The 21238-nt window shown below is 37.6% G+C and overlaps 1 pseudogene; it reads left to right on the top strand.

Annotated features, from left to right (window-relative positions):
• Nucleotides 1–15331: 15331 nt before the first annotated feature.
• On the top strand, nt 15332–15718 carry LOC147565016 (BTB/POZ and MATH domain-containing protein 3 pseudogene; annotated as a pseudogene).
• The last annotated feature ends 5520 nt before the right edge of the window (nt 15719–21238 follow it).

Genomic DNA, 21238 nt, shown 5'->3' with positions numbered 1-21238 from the left:
AACAAGGGTAAGAAGGCAATTTCTGAGTTTGTAAAGGGTCAATCTTCAGGGGATGTGCAAAACCAGGAGCAGACAGAGAGCCAAATAGCTGGGTCAAGTGAGTAAATGCTCACGCAATTTTTTACTTCTGTTCACATTCTTGTCTTTGCTTGAAAAGAAGTTAAAAATGTTGAAGCAAATACCAGAATGCTTCATCATTTAACATAATGTTTTAAATGCAGTCTACATTGATAAAGAAATGAATATTGTTTTTTTAGATTTAAGTTGGTTTTATTTCTAGTTTTTTTTTAAGAACGTATTAACTTGTATGAAATCATTCTATCTTCTCTGAAATTCTTACTTACTTGTCAGATGATTGGTATGACCATAAATTGTTCCGCCATCGTTACAAGTTTTTTGATAAACGGTAAGTAAAAGAGTTCTATCGTACTCCCACGATGTCTTTTACCACGACAATTGAAGACTATCTTTTACCACGAACGACAGTAGAGTGGTCGGCTAAGTAATAAATAAGAAACAAACAAGTAAGTGTTCTTCTCCACATAAATACGTAAAATGTTAGAACATTAGTGATAACGTTTATATATATTGATCAAGAATTGGAGAATTATTTATGTTAAGTTTTGCTTTTCTATCGAATGTTGACTAGTTAAACGTGTGGTGATGGGAACAGGTGAAAAACAATTTCCGAGTGTTTTGAATGTAGGTCAAAAAGAGATGGAAGAAGTTGACTTTGAGCTGACTTGGCCTTCAGCTTTCTTTTCAGAAGTTTGCGAGGTGGCAAAAGAATATGAAATTATGAGATCGTCGAGAATGAAAGTTCTTCCGATGACGATTTTGTAGATAAGCCAAAGGTTGAAATGGCTGTAGTTGGTGAACATAAAGATAAAAACAAACCAAACTCTTTGGTTAAAAGGGTAAAAACTCAGCCAAGAACCCGAACTATGACCGAAAAAGCAAAGCAACTCCAAAAGAAAACAATTAATGTAAAAGAGATTGTAGAGTTGGGAGCCCAAAGGTCAGAAGAGGACAAAGGTCAGAAACTTGGAAACTGGAGAAAAAGCCAGTCTGGAAAAATGTGAAGGAACAAGAAAAGGGTTTGTTGCAAGAATTCCTCAGGGATAGTAACAAAAGGTACGAGTAGGTTACTGTAATGTTGATGCACTGACACTAGTAGCGGTGACAATGTTTTTTCCAAATTTTGCAGTACAAAGGTCTGGTTTAGTGACGGGATTAACGACTGTGGGAAACAACTCGATATGTTAATGATGAATCTGAAATGCGATTCACAAATCATTAACTGGGCGAGCTCCTTCCTCACTAATCACCAGAAATTGAAAGAAAAAAGTGTACTATGCCTCCCATCTGAAATATATGTAAGTTAAGTGATTAGGATGTTTTCCTATCATCTTTTATATGAGTGAACATTTTGATAACTTTGTGTTTATGGTACTGACAATGATAAAGGCTGAGGTAAACCAAGCTTCCATCGAACAAATGCTTAATCGAACATTGAGTAATAATGCTGGGAAACCGGAAATATTATTTGTGTGTGCACCCATCTGTCAACCAACAACGGGGGACAGCTCAAGGGGGGCACTGGACCTCTTGATATATAATGTATTTCTACATCGGTGGACCCATTTTGATTCAATGTCCTTTGATAAGAAGATGGCCAAGGAGTGTTTCGAAAATGCCCGGGAGTATGCGGCATATGTGGAGGATGTCATGGAAGAGGTGGGATTCACAATGTTTGAAACCCAACAAAAATACGCAGATGTTCTTGGGGAGCCAAAATTCCCTACACAGGGAGAAAAGTAAGTGTTTTCACTCTTTATTTGTTCCAACATTATGATGAATGCTTTAACTACTTTGAAATTATTCCAACATTTCGCGAAATGTTATATCAGAAACCTTTCATGTTTTCAGTCTTTTGACAAAAAGTCACGTCATTATTAGTAATGTGGTCTCATTTCACATTATGTTTAATATTGTCTCTGACTGTGGAAACATTATTTGTTATGCTTTAACATTTCCTTTGTGGCGTGAACAACCCGGATTGTGGTCTCTTTGTAATTTTGAAAATTGAAGAGCTGGTGGAAGACTGCATGACAACCGAACCCAAAGAGCGTACACAAAACCCAGATTGGGTTTCCCTGGCACAAAGGAAGAGGGCTAAGCTCACCCACTAAATATTGAACGAGAATACGATATATTGGAGGATGGCCCGAGCTTGAAAGTGTGGTTGCCCCCACAGATGTTTTTTTTGTAAAGGATCTTTTAATAAAAAATGAAGTAGTTTTTCAGGTAACGGGTTATGTTCATATCACTAAACCCGAAACGACTTCATTCTTGATTAGATTACAAACAAATATGGTTTGTAAATTATTTTGGGATGTTAAGTACTTACAATAATTTGGAATGGGATATTTATGTGGAAACAATATGAAGTAAATTTGAATATATTATTATTTTTCTTCTTGAACATATGTGACATGCATTGGCGACAAAGAGTTTGTTTCAGAAAAGAACATACACAGAAATGTTAGAACATTCCGCCAAATGTTGGAACATAGTGACAAATGTTTGTGAAATATGTAATAATGTGCATTCATTAATGAGAATGTTCTGAAAAAACTGCATAATGTTGACACACAGTAAATAATAGCTAGGCATGTAAGGATTCATTCACTGAACATTTAGTAGAATGTTTTGAACGATAAATATATTCACTAGACAAAAAAATATTTACTAAGACATTTAAGTCTATTTTCTAAGACCAAAAGATTTTACTAATACATTCAACATAATGTAGAGACAGTCTCTTATATGTTGAGACATATCGTTGAATGTTAAAGCATTTAGTAAAATGTGAACTACAGTTGGGCTCGACATGTCGCACTGTTGTGATAAGCGAGTTGGTTGCACCTGCGACATATTTTTTTATCCTCGTAACATCTCCGGAACTCTACAACCGTGTTGTACGTGGTCTGCCGGGTGCCCTTTTAAGTAGTGGAGGAAGAGTCTTGGTTAATGGATTTAAAAGTATAGGGTTCGTCAAAATTTGGAACAGGGTAAACACAATGTTGGTATGTGTTTCTGTAAGCCTCCACCGTCCAGACGGGATCATAAAAATATGTACTATCACCACGAGTCTTGTTGATGCATAGCATTGCATGTTGACACGGAAGCGAATCTACTTGCCAACGCCGACAAGAGCATGTGAGAGTACCAAGATTTACGGAATGACATGGAGTCGAATATACTTCAAAAATAAGTGGGGCTGCCCCAACGTATCTCCACGTCTCAGCAACTTTGTATTTCGCTTGTTGTTCCAAGTTAATGGATGGGCAAAGAAATGTATTCCATCCAATAGCGGCGTCTCTATGCTTTCTCATCTTGTTTATAATCTTCCGTCTTATGGCATCCAACAATGCTGTAATAGGGAGGACGCGGGCTTTCTTTATCATGTTGTTGAAGCTCTCAGACAGTTGAGAAGTGATGGCGCCATACCTGTAACAAAATATTATAACGAATGTCACAACATTTAATGGAATGCTTATAATAAACCATGTCGTGTTAGAAAGTGATACATATGTTTTGTATATTAACCCCCAAATTATTGAACAAGACCAACATACATTTGATAAATTATGTTGTATACTTGACAAATGATGGTTTTCTCGCCATAAATAATATATAATTTACGTATTTGTTTCGTAATTTGTATTCTATGTGTATTTATGTATGAGTAAAAACGAAAACATATGTTGCTTTAATGTTCCCAGAAAAATATACTATTTCCAAATCTGAAAGTTAAGTGAGAGAAAGTGATATATATGTTTTGTATATTAACCCCCAAATCACGCTAAATTGATCCTAGAAAATATACTATTTCCAAATCTGAAAGTTAAGTGAGAGACAATTGATTTCAATCGAAAAAAATTTACATAGTTAGAGAGAGAAAATTGATTTGATTTCCAAATCTGTAAAGAGAGAGAAAGTTGATTTGGTTACGATTTTTGTTTTGAATTGATTTGGAAATAGATTTGCTTTCCAAAACGGTTAGAAGATAGAGAAAAATCTATTTCGGATTTATACATTAGCTGCTTTAAATCCTCTAAATCACGCCCACATTAGAAACATTCCAAATTCACCCTGGAAAATTAAAAATCCCGTGATTTTTGTAGGAGGGACATGGACGGTAGTTATCTCATAAAGAATGAGTTATTATGTCCATAATGTAAAAGGACTAAATATTCATGTTTTGGGAAGATTGGATCATAAACCTTTTTTGAATATTATTTTGGTCTATATACTCACGGACCCAAAAAATTATTCATGTTAGTATATAGAGTTCAAAGATCATCTTTTTTTTTAACCTTTCAATGTGGGACTAAAAACTCAAAGTAAACAAATGCACGTTAAAGAGTAATGTTCAACTCTTTTCTTGGAACTTCCCCTGTAGACTCACAATATAAAGAAACAATTCATGTTACATAGTATATAGAGTTCAAAGTTCATCTCTTTTCTTTGGGTTTCCCATGTGGGGCTAAAAGTAACAAATTCATGCTAACACATAGATAGCTGAAAATTCTTCCTTTTTCATCCTTTCAACTTTCCATGGGAAAGTACACTCAAATTAACAATTAATGTTGGAAACTAAGTTCAAAGTATCAAAATCAAGTCAGGAACTATATAGAACTCAAAGACCATCATTTTTTTTTCGAACTTTCCACGTGGACTAACTTGAGAGTGAAGTATTCATGTTGGCCATTATATAAAGCTCAGGCCCTTTGTTTTTCTTTGAACCTCCCACGTGGGACTAACTTAAAGGTGAGAAATTCACGTATTAGTATAGTCCCACATTAGAAATTGTTGGAGTGGAAATAAGCTTGAGCTTGTTATAAATTTCCTCAAACACTTCCAACTTACTTAAGAGTGAATGGGTTTTGTGTTTGGCAATTGGGCTTCTTTAGAAAAATTAACTTCAAGCACTTAAAAAATTATTGGGCCTTTGTTGACTTCTTTTTTGGGTAACCATTGGGCTTCCCGATGCCTACCCGCCTGAATAAAATTAAGCCCGTTATATTAAGCGGGCTCGGGCGGGTAATGGCAAGTGGCATTTTGCCTGCCCGACCCGTCCGAAAGTTCATGTGGTGTTAATGTGGTCATGACATGTAGTTGCCCGTACCCGCCCGTAATGTCTACTGTTCTATCCGCGGGTAACCAGCCCTAACGGATGCCCGCCCTTACTCCAGAGTCGCCTTCTCCATTACTCAATGATAAAAATCTCAATCCCGGGAACAAACTTGATAGGAACTGTCAAAGGTTGTGACGCCCCAAGTCTAGCAGTTATCGATATTGTCCTCGCGTTAGACACCTCAGAGAAATGTGGGACTAATCACGTAATTTGTGTATTAAAATAAGGAATCATTAACATTTAAGGATTAAAAAGACATCAAAGTAGTAGCCAATCTGAAAAATTCATTATCTCCTTTACGAATTTGTGAGGCAATGAAAAATGAGAAGAATGTTACAATACGATGACTTTGATATCTCTCACTCACTACATAATCATTAGTGAATGTATAAAAATACATTTGGTTTAATAGGCAAATGAAAATTGAAATGTCACGTAAAGTTGGGACGACCGCCAGACCACTTTATTTTACACTCTTCATAATCATCTTCATCATTTTCACGGCTTCTCCTTAAACTTTGATGGCTTTTTTTTTGCTACAGAGTGGAAGATAAAAAGAAAATGAGTACGAAATTTTAACAATTATGAGACTTAAAAAAAACATAAAAAAAGATTACGTATTCTCTTCTTCTTCCTCTTATAAGAAACTACATGTGAAACATGGAGAAACCTACAACAGATTACGAGTTGAGGAGAAATTAAAACAAGAGTTATTTCTTTTTCGCCCCCCTACTTTGTAACCAGCTACCTTCTTGGCCCCCTATTTTTTTATAAATTCAAATATGACCCCTTCTTTTAATGTAAATGTCATAAATACCCTTCCTATAAATATTTTTTCAAAATAAAATTAAATAGAAAATATAAATTCCACCTCACCTCTCTCTCTCTTCTCCGACTTAGGTCGCCGACCGAAAATTTTTCTGGTCGGCGACCTTCAAACATAAAAAAAACTCTCATCTCTCTCTGTCTCTAAACACTTCGGCGAAGGGGTTTCCCCTTCGTCGGAGCATGGTCTGTTCACGAAGAGATCTAGTCTGTTCGTGAACAGACCTTGCTCCGTCGAAGGGGAAACCCCATCGTCGGAGTGTTTAGAGAGAGAGATGAGATTTTTTATATGTTTGAAGGTCGCCGGCCGGAAATCTTTTTGACCAGCGACCTTAGTCGGAGAAGAGAGAGGTGAGGTTGAGAGAGAGAGAGGTGAGGTGGAGAGAGGGGGTGAGTTAGAGATAAAGGTGAGTTAGAGAGAGAGATGGAGAGAGATGTGAGGTGGAGAGAGAGGTGAGGTGGAAGTGAGGTGGAATTCATGTTTTCTATTTAATTTTATTTTTAAAAGATATTTATAAGAAAGGTAATTATGACATTTACATTAGAAAATGAGGTCATGTTTGAATTTATGAAAAATAGAAGGTCGTGAAGGAAGCTGGTCACAAAGTAGGTGGCCAAAAAGGAAATAACTCTTAAAATAAGTAGCGGTAATCATAAGAGAAAAAGAAACATATTAAAATCAAGTCATACAGAAGATGGAAAAGTAAAGCAGAAAATAGTGTGGGAGCGCCTCAATTACCTACTTTATCAACAATTAGCATTGTTTCCCTGTCTTCTGATGTGTCCAACAAATTTGAAGAGTTATACACTTTTGTCTAACCATTAACAACTTCAAGGGTCCGCTTGATACATGTGAAAATCACGAAAATCGATTTTTCGTTGTTTGATTCAACTAAAAGAGTTAGAAAATCGAATTCTCATGAGAAAAATTAAAGAGTTAGAAAATCAAGTCAAATATTTTCCTATCTAAAACATGCGAAAGTCACTTTCTCACGCTTCGCTTTTGCGTTCTCTCACCTCCCCTGCCTTTCTTACTCAATTGATCAGACTCTCTTTACTCTCTCCCTTGCTTTGTTCTTCCCTCTCTATTTTGAAGCTTTCTATCTCCCTCCCTCATAGCTTATTATTGTTCGTGGAGAACCTTGTTTTTGCTCTGGATACATACAGAAACCAGTCAAGGAAAAACGAAGAGTTTCCTTTAAAAATATATTTATATATTTTTAAGTTTATATTTATATATTTATAAGTTTATATAAACCTCTAATTTTTATCATGCAGAGCTAGTTTCTTTATGTTACAATTCTTCTTCTTTTTCTGAAATTAGTTATCATTCTTTATATTTGAGTTGTAGTTTATATTTGACTAATTCTATAAAATTGACAATATCACAAGTGCTATCACTTAGCATTTTATATTTGAGGGTAGAGGGTGTTTGATATTTTATTACTTTTTTTTTTGTTGAGGTACAACCGAATTATCTAAAAACATTATACAACTCCTGCGGAAGATCTAATAAAGAAAGCCACAACCATGTTCCTTTGTTCCTTCTACTCCATTTTGCCAACTGGTCCGCTTTATAGTTGCCTTCTCTGGGGATATGAGTATATATCACCTTGGTGAAATTGGCCTCCAACTGTTGCACTTTATCTATAATCTTTTCAGTCTGCCACGTTATGTCTGTTTGTTCCTTGTTCAATTTTTGAACTATATTTAGGTTGTCACTTTCAATGTGGAGGTAAACAATCTTCTTTTTAGCAGACCATTCGAGAGCTTTGAAGATGGCTCTGCATTCACATTCTTCCGCATTTTGACCCCAAAAAGTGAAAGCTGCTGCCGCAAGGAAATTTGCCTTGTCATCGTGCATAATACACCATATCCCCGCCTCGTCCTGTGCTGCTATAAAGGAAGCATCTACTTTAATCTTAACAAAAGGAGATGCTGGAGGAGACCAACCAATAACCTTTTCAATATGCTGTGGAGTACTTTGATGATTCTGGAGATTAGTAATACATTTGATATTATCTATGATCATCATCGGGACAGGATTTATAGATGCAAAACATTTATCACATCTTGCTTTCCATATATGCCAAAGAATTGTCGCAAAAAGGCAACTAATTTGTTCTTCTATATCTTTCCATGAAGTAATTCAGTCTATAATGTTAAGGATATTAACGGAAATAACATAGAAGTGCAACCAAATTACCTTAGCCAAATCAAAATGTAATAGTACATGAATCATAGTTTCTTGTTCTTGACAGAAATCACAATTATATACATGACCGATATATTTTCCAATTCTATCTCTTACCGGTAGACTGTTGGTACAACATTTCCAAAGGAATAGTTTGATTTTGGGCAGAATTTGCAAATGCCAAATAAAAGTCCATTCTTTCATATCATAAGGATAGTGTTCAGTACGTAAATAGTAGTACATGGATTTTATAGTGAACTTACCCGATTTGGTTAGAAACCATCTGGCTATGTCATCCTGCTGATCCTGTATATTAATACTTAAAATAGCATTGCATATATCTCGATTGAAGCATTGAAATAAAGTATTCGTATCCCATTGGTTATTCCTAATAAGTTGAGAAACTTTGGTAAGATTGCTATTATTCGTATTGGTTAGAGGGGGAGGGTAATTGGGTATCCAGAAGTCCTGCCAAATATTAATATTCGTACCTTTATTGATATCCCAAAAGGTCAGATTGGACACTTTGTCCACATGATTGGATATGGATTTCCAAAGCCAAGAGTGATGGTTTTTAGCCGCTTTAGGTTTATGATCTTTGGTGAAATACTTAGCTTTTAGGATAGAAGCCCACGGGGAATGAGGATTATTGATGAGACGCCAGACAAGTTTCCACAAGAAAGCTTGATTATCCAGAATAGGGTAACGAAAACCAAGTCCTCCTAATTTTTTTGGAAGACATATGGCAGACCAGTTAATAGTATGGATGGATTTGGGTTTTCCCCACCAGAAAGCTCTTTGAAGAGCTTCAATGCGATTACTTATACCTTTAGGTATGGCAAAGCATTGCATTTGGTATCGGGGAACAGCCGCAGCTATTGTATTAATTACAATAGAACGACCAGCTTGGGAGAGAAGAGAAGCTTGCCACTTGGACAACTTAGTATGGATTTGGGTAACGAGGGAAGAAAACACTTTCTGTTTATTAGCTCCAATGAAAAGATGAGTGCCGAGATATTTATCAAGATTAGAGGATTGATGAACTTTCAAATTACGAATAATTATACGCTTGAATTTTGGGTGAGTGTTTTTCGAGAAAAAGATAGTAGATTTGTCGAAGTTAATCATTTGGCCAGAAGCAGAACAGAATATATCCAGAATGTGCTGAAGCGAAGATATGTTCTCCAGAGAATTTTGACCGAAGATGATACAATCGTCGGCAAAGAGGAGATGCTTGATATTAATGTTGGTACGAGGGATAGGAAAACCTTTGAAAGGAACAGGCAATCTGTTAGTTTCTAGAAGACGACCTAAGGCCTTCCATGACTAAGGTGAACAAGAAGGGAGAAAGAGGATCACCTTGTCTAATTCCTCTACTGACATTAAAAGTCGGGCCTGGGCGTCCATTAATCAGAACCGCCATGGTAGATGTAGAGATACAAGTGTGAATGAGATTAATCCAGCGAGTCGAAAATCCCAGACGACTCATAATAGTTTCAAGAAAGTTCCACTCAATACGATCGAAGGCTTTAGACATATCAAGCTTAAGAGCGAAAAAGCTTTTCGAACCCTTAGTCAGCTTAAAAGAGTGTGTAATCTCCTGACTGATAATCACATTATCGGTAATCTGCCTACCGGGAACATAGGCAGACTGAAAAGATGAAATGATCTCAGGGAGAACTATTTTGAGGCGATTAGCCAGAATTTTGGTAATGATTTTATAAGTAGTGTTCATTAGGCTAATAGGTCTATAGTCCGACGTTGTCTGAGGGGATTTGGTTTTGAGTATGAGGCAAATATGGGTATGATTAACCAGCTCAGGTAGAGAATTATGATGAAAAAAGTCCGACACTAAAGCTATGAGATCAACTTTGACAGTGTCCCAGTTAGTCTGATAGAAGTGAGGAGGGAAGCCGTCTGGACCCAGAGCAGAATCAGATTTTAGCGATGTGACTGAATTGTGGATCTCAATATCAGACGGCTTGTTGGTAAGAATAGTATTCTGAGAGTTAGTAATTTGACCAACAAAGAGATCAAGTAACTCATCGGAGATACTTGAGCCATTAGAAGTGGAGATAGCTTGAAGATTAAAAGAGAAGAGATTAGCAATATCAGAGGCTTCCTGCAACCATGAACCATGGTTGTCTTTAATGGTCGTAATTCGATTTTTCCGATTACGATTAATGGCTTTAGAGTGGAAAATTTTAGTGTTTCGGTCTCCTAATTGGATATTCTCATTACGGGATTTTTCCTTCCATAGACTCTCCTGTTGATTATAAGCATCCTCCAATTTATTATTAATATCTTGATAATAATCTGGATTATCAGTATTCTGGAGAGCCTCAGTAAGAACCCGAATCCGGTGATCCAAGTGACCAAACACAGTTTTATTCCACCTGGCCAGATTAACCTCTAATTGGTTGAGCTTCGGCTGGATAGGGATGAGAATGCTGGGCCAATGATCGCAAATGAAATTACCACAGTCTGGATGAGACATCCAAGTTCTAATAAATTTAAAAGGTGTCTTACCCAAATTAGAAGTGGTAGCAGTAGTCAGAATGATGGGAATGTGGTCAGAGCCGACCCCAGGCAAGTGAGTAACAAGAGTGGAGGGGAAATCCATAAGCCAACTGTGATTCGTGAGAGCCCTGTCCAATCTTTCCTTGATAAGGGTGCCCCTAAAATGTTTGTTAGTCCAAGTGAAAGTATTACCGCGAAAGCCCGCATCTCTCAGACCTAACCGATTAATAACTATATTAATTTTGTTAACATAGTGGGGCAGCTCCTCTTTACCCCCTTCCTTCAACGAAGGGTGAAGGATGGTGTTCAAGTCACCTATGACCACCCATGGGTCCGAAGACTCAGTATTCTGATTAATAAGTGTGTCCCATGGAACCATTCTGTTTTTGCTATATGGGCTTCCGTAAAAGCCCGTTAGAACAAAACTGCTCCTATTACTGTTGTGAGTGCACTTAGTGTGAATAATATGGTCATCTTCATATAAAATCTCAACATTATACTCATTATTCCAATACAAAACAAGCCCACCGGCTTTATTCTTGGGCTCCACCAAGAATTGGTTGTACTCAGCATGCAAAGGAAGAAGTTTGTTAAGTTGGTTTTTGGTGCTCTTGGTCTCAGAAAGGAAGATAAATTCAGGTTTGTAGTATTTGATAAGACTATAAAGGTGTTTGCGATTTAAGAATTGCCCATAACCTCTAATATTCCAAGCTAAGATGGAAAGGTCTGGTCTCGGTTGGTCGATGCTAACCACTAAAGGCACCACAGAAAGGAATGAAAGAAAAGGGGAGAAGGAAGAAAACAACTAAACACCTCAAATAAGCTAAAAGCCACTAAGCTAAACAGAAAAGAGAAGAAGCAAGAGAAACAAAACAAGAACAAAACTCATCTAAGATAACATAAAGCAAAAGAAAAGATAAAATATAGCTAAACAAAAGAGAACAATTAGGTAAGAACAACTAACAAAAGAAAACATAACATAACAACTAACATAAGATAACAGAAGATAATATATATAACTAAACAAAAGAGAACAAGTAGCTAAGAACAACTACCAAATAGGTCCAAGTAACCAACATCTGGTACTAGTTGCCACAGAGCCAAAAAGGATTCCCACTAACTTTTGGCGAAAGCCCAAGAGTTAGTGGAATCAACCTCTTGCCTAGAGTTAGGAGAGTTCAAAGGCTAAGCTCTTTGGCTACTGGTACCAGAGAGAAACAACAAAAGAGGCAATAAAGCCAACAAGAGCACGGCCTGCAACACCAGACAAAACTAAACCAAAAAAACAGAAAAAAAAAAACACGCACAACTACTAATAACAAAAGACTAAGAAGACTGATCTGGTGGGTGAACACCCTCCCCTTCCTCCCCTTGCACAAGGATATTCAAACTACGAGACAATAACATTGATTCCTCAAGAAGTATTTGGGTCTCCTGATTATCTGAAAACATGCCCTGAGGGTGATTATTATCATCTGAAAACTCCGAGGAGCTGATCGATTGGTGACTGGACTGATCCCGAATCCTTTTACCAGAAGGGTTAAAGAGAAGATGGGGTGGTGTAGGGTGATGAACCGGAGAAGATGGAGGAGCTAACAGTAATGGTTCAACTGGATCAGGGGAGATAATAATTGTATCATCCATGGTATCATCCATGGGGTCTGAGTCTGTTTGTTCATCTTCACCAGAGTAATAGTATTGGAGAGGAGAGGGACATCGATTCAAAGGATGTTCGATAATACGACAGTTCTGACATATAGCCCCTGGAAACTTTTTATAGCTGAGCTTGATCTCTGTCACTGTATCTTGAAAGATAGGGTTTATTACTGCTAGCAGAGGAGATCGAACATCATACAAGAAATGGACCCGGATGACTGGGTTGTTAATAAAACCAAGGTTTCTAGGCCTGATCTGAATGATCTTCCCCATACATTCGAAGATAGCATCTAGATCATCCTTGTTCTGAACAGCTTGTGGAATCTTGTAGAGAGTACACCACATTGGCTCATAAAACAAGTCATCTGTACTCTCCGTTAGTGGGAAATCCACTTGCTTGAGGACTAACAACATTCCCCTAAGAATCCACGGCCTACCGAAGTTAAGAGCGTTGAGGACAAAGAGACTCTTAGGTTTAATCAAAAAAGTATTGATAGGACCTTGAGTGAGTGCATAATCGCAATCACGAAAAAAACGAGAACGAGGGTACAGTAAGCTTTTAATGAAGTTTAGGGAAGCCTCATAGGGGTTGCACCATCTTGCAATGAAACCTTGAGTGATGGGTTGAAGCTCTGGTCTAGTGGATGGTTTGGAAAAGTGGATTGATAGTCTCCCACGAGAGGATAGAGTGGATTGAGAGGCCATGATAAAACAGAGAGTGAAAGTAGAACAGAGATGGTTTAGAAGAAAGGTTAAGCTAGAGTATAAAAGGGGAAGATGAATTGAGGAAGACAAAACAGGTAGGACAATAAACAGGAGGCGCCAATAAATCATGATGTAGTTGCATGCAAGGGGATTGGGGGAAGGTCACCACCAGAGCAGCCTACTCTCGAGCTCCGGTGACGACTGTCCCCATTCTAGAGAGAGAAGCAAGAACGAAACGACAAAAACACAAGAGAACTAAAAAAACCTAAAAAGAAAGAAGGAGAAAGATAGAAAGACAAACAAGAGAGAATCAGAGCGAAACCGAAAAAGAAAGAGAGAGAAGGGAAAGAAAAGAGTGAGAAAGAATATGGTAATTGAATGAATCTTGCCTGGATGTTGAGTTTCGAGGATGTGACGGTTGAGTGTCCAAAGTTCCTTCCTCAGCTCCTTCTCGGGTGATGAAACGACTTAAATGCGAGGTGAGTTATGCCCAATCCTCATTGTTTCTCATCTCGGGAAAGATTAAAGGGTGGATCTTCTCAAGATCCGCGATCTCCTTTGTCTTCTCTCCTGCCTAGGTGATTAATCAGTCTATGGGTTCTGGTATTAACTCAAGTCGAAAATCGAGGCTGGAATGATGATATTTTGTCTGAAGTACAGGTGGAGAAGATCTCAGATAGAGCGCCGCCGATTTAGTAGGTAGAAGAAGATGAAAAGGAGGAAGATGAAAAACCCTAAGTGACGTCACTCGGGAAACTCTCTCTCCTCAAAAAACCTTCCTCATCAATCTGTTCATAATAATGGTTAAGAATCAAATCTTTATCTTTTAAGGAGTAGACAATATGTGTGGGTGATATCACTTGTAAGTGCTACAACGTTTGTTTTCCATCACTTCTAAGTGCTTGATTTTTGTTTTTATATTAATTCTAAATGTCATAAAAATGAGAAATTTCTATTTTGACCTTAAAGTATTTACATATTAACATTTCATACTAATTCATTATACTCGCGAGATTGGATAGAAGAGAATTATGGTTTATAAATACTTTGTGTTGAAAATATTAACCTCAAATAATTAAAAATTACGAACGAGAAAGAACTTACGTTGCATCATGGAGTTTGGGGTGTTCCGTGATTAATGAAGGAAGAGATGTGAAAAAAATTTAGGAGAAAAGCTTAGGTGGAGGATGAGTGAAGAAGGAAAAGAGTCATCGCTAAAGTCATAAATAGAGTTTTTACTTATGAATTGTTTAAGATTTTTTTTTAGTTATAACTATATTGGTAATTTTTATATTCGGAGAAGGATAAAAAAGTCTTTTTTAGCACTTAGAAAAAAAATAAGCTCCAAATTAGAACTTACCTTTTTGCACTTACTTTGACTACACTTCCAAGTGATATTCACTTATTAAGTGAAAATCAAACAACCTAAAATTGCCGGCCCACACTTATTAAGTGAAAATCACTTAATAAGTGCAAAAATGTCAATCTTCAAAGTTAACTTGATGTAAAAAGAATCATGATTTTTCATCCTTCATAATTGATGTTCTCTTCTAACAACTGTAAGCATCTGTACAATACTTTCTGCTCTCTCTCTATTATTTGTTCAGGGGGAGTACTACAATGGCAAACTTATTGATTTAATGACTCTTTTTCTTTAAAAGACAAAATATTTTAAATTTTTTTACAGTTTAATTTTGATATCGACTGTTTTTTTTGTTCGTGTGACTCATCGAGTCAAAGATTTTATTAATAATTCTTTGTACACTTAGCATTTCCCTTAATTTTTGAATGAAATGATATTTGAAAAAACGAGTTTCGAGGACAAGGTTTGTTCCATATTTTTTTTAAAGAAGCGTTCAAAACTATTCAAGTAATAATAAATCATAGGATTCTTACTAGTTGATAAACAAACGAAAAAATGTTACTTGGATTTATAAATCCTTGGAATCATGAATCCGGAGGACTCATGAACCCACGGATTCATGATTTCGTCATCCAAACACATCATAAGGGAAATCCTATTTATTTATAAGGAATGGCCCGACACTTTGATGGTTAAGTATTCATTACTACTATAAAATCTCCCTAAATCCAATAGGAAATTTTCATCCGCTATTTGAGAAGCTTTAGCGTTTATAGTTTGCTATTCATAAACTAGGGTGTTAGGTTTTAATACATAGTTCTAAGAGAAGAGAAAGAAGAAGAAGAAAGAATTGATTAATATAAAGATGGAATCTTCTTCTTCAACGTCAAATAAGTTACAAGAATCTTCATCAAAGTCGATTTCTGAAGTGGTTAAAGGTTCTCATGAATATATTATAAAAGGGTATTCTCATCTAAAGAAGATGCCTCCACAGAAATTTATATCAAGTGATAAATTCCAAGTTGGAGGCTACGATTGGATACTGAACTTTTTTCCAGCTCGTAAGAATCCCAATGACAACTCGACGTATGTATCGTTGTTCTTGAGGTTGGTAAGCGACCATGATGGTGTTGTTGAAGCTTTCGTTAACTTTACGCTGATAGATCAAAGTGAGAATGGAAAACATAAAGTTGGAAGTTTTTTCAAGTCTTTCAACCCAAACTCACTGCCGTGGTATGATTTTCTTCTTTAACTACTTCCGTATTTGTTACTACGTATTATGTTTGTCATGTTTTAGAGGAGTCTTATGTACCATCCATGATGTCCTTGGAAGATTAAGTGAAAAACACTTAATAAGTGCAAAAATCAAACAAATAGGGGTAAGACTTAGAGGATGATAATCAGTATTTGGTTTTCCTTGTTACTCAAACTTTTGATTTCTTCCACTATCACATTTTCACTATTTCAAAGTTTTTTGTAATTTGACTGTGGTTCTAGTTTATATTGGAAAACTCTACACTTTTATTTATTTGGTAACTAATTATTACGGTTTATACTCGACCCACTTGGATTTCATCACACCCGGCCGAAACACACACACACAACCCACATGGACTCGGTCAATAACAACTTCGATTCACTTAGATTGTATTTTATCTCTTTGTAACTATATATATATATATCAAGATGTAACAACTAATGTAAGCAATACAGAATTCAATTCAAATTGATTTTCCTCTCTCTCTCTCTTATACCTCTCTGTCTCTCGATCTCTCTTCTTCTTCTTCCTGTTTCACACTTGATAAACCGAATAGGTTTATCAACCATCTCATCCTCTTCGATTATTCATATGGTATTAGAGCAACAACAATTTTTTTTTAAGCAATGACTTCTTCACACAACTCGGGCATTGAAGTTCCACCAACATCTTCACCTTCACCATTGTTTGATGTTCATCACTCCGATTCTCCGACGACCATTTTGATCACTCCATTGTTGTCGGGTGATAACTATCCTTCATGGTCTCGAGCCATGAAGATGGCTCTTCGAGCCAAAGACAAGTTCGCCTTTGTCGATGGTTCGCTACCTCGACCAACTAATCCGAGTGAGTTACACTCTTGGAATCGTTGCAATGACTTGGTCACTAGTTGGCTCCTTAATTCGGTTAATCCGGATATACGTCAATCCATCTTATATGATGAGAATGCTGCTGAGATTTGGAGTAACTTGCATGAAAGGTTTCATCAAACAAATGCACCGAAGATTTTCCAACTAAAACGTGCAATCGCTTGCTTAAAACAGGATGGTTCCGATGTTTCCGCGTACTTTACTCGTCTTAAGTCCATCCAAGATGAGCTCAACTCTCTGATTTCTATTGAACCATGCATTTGTGGCCACGGTAAGTTTCTTTTTGAACGTTATAATCAAGACCGATCAATGGAGTTCCTCCAAGGTCTTCATGATCGATTTTCATCGATTCGTAGTCAAATATTACTTATGGAACCTTTCCCATCGTTGCTTCGCATTCATAGCTTGGTAAAGCAAGAAGAGGTTCAACAAAACCTCTCGAATGATTCGTCTATGAACAACGAAGGTGCTATTCTTATGGTTCCAAATACTAATCGTATTTTTTTTACTCGGAACGATCGTCCCGATCAACCCGATAAACAAAGAACCAAGAGGCCAAGACCGTTTTGTGACCACTGCCGTATGCATGGACACTTGGTCTCCACATGCTACAAGCTCCATGGTTACCCACCTCGATCAAGATCAAGCACCATCACTGCTGCTGTCCAAACCGATCAACACTCGAATGGGGTGCCTCTAGCGACATCCATGTCAACCGAACAGTACACCAACCTTTGTAATATGCTGACCCAGCAGCGTTCTTCTGAAGGCACTCCCACTATAGCCACCACATCAGTCCCTACGAATGGAAAAGACAACTCGATGACACTAACAGGTAACCTATCTATCCCTTGGATCATTGACTCCGGTGCTTCAAGGAACATTTGTTCCGATCTTTCTCTTTTCTCTACTTATCATCGGGCATCACCCGATTTTTATGTCCGTTTACCGGATGATTCACGAATCAAAGTATATAATATTGGTACGGTTTATTTTTCTAACAATTTTTATCTTCATGACGTACTTCATATTCCGTCGTTTAAGTTTCACTTAATTTCGGTTTCTCAAACTTCTAAATCGCTTTCTTGCGATATAACTTTCAACTCTTTTTCCTGTGTCTTTCAGGACCCAGTGACGAGAAAGACGATTGGACGTGGTGATCCTAAAGATGGCCTTTACTATTATCGCACGGAGCCTAGAATTTTTCTTTCCGCAATTTCTAGTTGTAATTCCGTTTCTAGTTTATGGCATTTTAGATTAGGTCATCCAAGTATTTCCCGTTTCAAGTATCTAGCAAAGAACATTTCATGTATTCCTTTGAATTTAATTAATAAATCTCCGTGCGATATATGTCCTTTATCGAAACAAACTAGATTACCTTTTCCGATTAGTTCTTCTATCACTACAAGACCTTTTGAATTGTTACATGCCGACTTATGGGGGCCGTTTGCAATTCCCTCCTTGTCTGGTAGTCGATTTTTTCTTACTCTAGTTGATGACTTTTCCCGTTGTACGTGGGTTTTTCTACTCATTTCTAAATCGGATACAAAGAAATATCTCTCTAATTTTATAAAATATATAAAAACCCAATTCGAGACGTCTCTCAAAACCTTCCGTTCCGATAATGGAACGGAGTTTTTAAACAAAGATATTCAAGAAATGTTTGACTCTAATGGAATCATACACCAAAGATCTTGCCCGTACACACCACAACAAAATGGTGTGGTCGAGAGAAAGCATCGTCACATTTTGGAAGTTGCTAGATCACTTCGCCTCCAAGCACATCTCCCTCTTGAATTTTGGGGTGAATGTGTCTTGACCGCGGCTTATATTATTAATAAATTACCTACTCCACTTCTTCGTGGTGCTTCTCCACACGAAAAACTATTAGGAACACCACCATCCCTTACTCATCTTCGAGTTTTTGGTTGTTTATGTTACGCTCGCAATCATTCTCCCAAAAACAAATTGGAACCGAGGTCAATACCCGGTATTTTTATTGGTTATCCCCATGGTCAAAAGGGATATAAAATTTATTGTCTATCCACTAAGAAAATTATTATCTCTCGTGACGTCATTTTTCGGGAAGATCGCTTTCCGATGTCTACTCTTTCCACTTCCCGGCCTAATTCATCCTTAAGTCTTCCGTTTATTAACATTCATGATGATGGATCTTTTCAATCTAACACCCGGCTACTATCATCAACACAACCTCCTGCTCTGACCGAAGGTGCCTCTATACTTCGGCAGAACCAATCAAATGAGGGTGCCCCTATACACGGTCAGGAAGACCAGACACCTTCCACATCGGCTGCAGACACCTCTGCAAATGATGCTAACGAGTCTGTAGGCACTCCTCGTAGTCCACCAGGTACGTGTCGTTTTTCCCCTACAGGCACCTCTTCTATTCACACAGAACCTCAAACAAAGTTGGGCACGACTAAGCCCACTAGTGACGTTCCTTCTGTCAGCAACCCCGGCTCTATCGAGATGTCCACTAACACTCCAGCCGACAGTCCCACCTCTTTGGACATTCCCCGTCCTCAACGTTCCAAACGTCGACCGGCTCACCTTAATGATTACATATGTAATGTTTTACCATCGATTGACTCGACTTCTTCCATTCCCTATCCTCTAACGAATTACATTTCTTATAATTCTTTATCTACTAATCATCGTCATTTTATTGCTTCCGTCCTATCTCACACAGAGCCTCGGTCTTATTCTCAAGCTATGACATCACCTCAATGGCAAGAAGCCATGGCTAAAGAAATTAAGGCTTTAGAATCTAACAAAACATGGAATCTTGTTGAACTTCCACAAGGCAAACGACCCATTGGTTGCAAATGGGTCTACAAAATCAAACACCGTTCCGATGGTTCTATAGAACGTTACAAGGCTCGCTTAGTTGCAAAAGGGTATACCCAAATTGAAGGTTTAGACTATACAGACACTTTTGCTCCCGTTGCAAAATTAGTCACGGTTCGAGCTCTCCTTTCTATTGCCGCCGTCAAGGGATGGTCCCTTCATCAATTAGACGTCAATAATGCCTTTCTCCAAGGTGATCTTGATGAAGAGGTATTTATGAAACTACCTCCTGGATTCTCCAGTAAGGGGGAGTCTCGTGTTTGTAAGTTAAATAAATCATTGTACGGACTAAAACAAGCATCCCGTCAATGGTTCTCTAAGTTCTCATCCACTCTACTACAGCGAGGTTTTACTCAATCTCTCGCTGATTATTCATTGTTTACCTATTCCAAAGATTCTATCTCTCTTTATGTTCTAGTATATGTTGATGACATCATCATTACTGGAACAAATGATCTCGCAATCTCAAAACTAAAGAATTTTCTTGACACAACCTTCTCTCTAAAAGATCTTGGTACACTCAAGTACTTTCTTGGAATAGAAGTCTCTCGTTCTACAAAAGGAATATTTCTATGTCAACGTCGTTATACTCTGGATATTTTAGAAGATTCAGGACTTACGGCTTCCCGTCCTTCTTCTTTTCCAATGGACCAAAAACTAAGGTTAAGGCCAGATGATGGTACCATTCTCGAGGATCCAACACCTTATCGACGACTCATTGGTCGCCTCATTTATCTCACTGTGACACGCCCAGACATCACATTTGCGGTCAATACATTAAGCCAGTATATGCAAGCTCCACGAAGTACACATCTTGAAGCTGCTCATAAGGTTCTTCGTTATCTCAAAGGTTCTTTCGGTAAAGGTATTTTTCTTTCTTCTTCCAGTCCTTTACATGTCTCTGGTTACAGTGATTCGGACTGGGCTGGTTGTCCAACAACCAGGAAATCTACCACTGGTTACATCACCTTCCTTGGTAATAGCCCACTCTCTTGGAAATCAAAGAAACAATCTACGATTGCTCGTTCTTCTGCTGAAGCTGAATATAGGGCTTTAGCTTCCCTTACTTGTGAACTTCAATGGATCAAATTCCTTCTCAATGACCTTGGTGTTTATCACAAGGACCCAATGACTGTCTACTGCGACAACAAGGCGGCACTCCATATTGCCGACAATCCAGTATTCCACGAAAGAACAAAACACATTGAGATTGACTGCCACCTCGTTCGTGAGAAGATCAAGACCAAGCTTATTACAACTCACTACACTCCTACGACGGCACAGCTAGCTGACATTCTTACGAAGCCTCTAGGTGCGGATGCGTTTCAACGGATAATAAGCAAGTTGGGCATTTCTACTATCTCTGCTCCAACTTGAGGGGGAGTATTACGGTTTATACTCGACCCACTTGGATTTCATCACACCCGGCCGAAACACACACACACAACCCACATGGACTCGGTCAATAACAACTTCGATTCACTTAGATTGTATTTTATCTCTTTGTAACTATATATATATATATCAAGATGTAACAACTAATGTAAGCAATACAGAATTCAATTCAAATTGATTTTCCTCTCTCTTTCTCTTATACCTCTCTGTCTCTCGATCTCTCTTCTTCTTCTTCCTGTTTCACACTTGATAAACCGAATAGGTTTATCAACCATCTCATCCTCTTCGATTATTCATACTAATAGACTATCTTCTATAGTTGCAACATTGAATTAGGTTGACTAAATAATACGTTTCTTCTCGGATTGCTTTTCAGGGGACG

Source organism: Eschscholzia californica, unplaced genomic scaffold (assembly GCF_041429995.1).
Source record: "Eschscholzia californica isolate CP2 unplaced genomic scaffold, dmEscCali1.0.p SCAF_1, whole genome shotgun sequence".
Lineage (NCBI taxonomy): Eukaryota > Viridiplantae > Streptophyta > Magnoliopsida > Ranunculales > Papaveraceae > Eschscholzia > Eschscholzia californica.
Note: the sequence above shows the minus strand (reverse complement) of the source record. Positions and strands in the feature narration are given on the sequence as shown.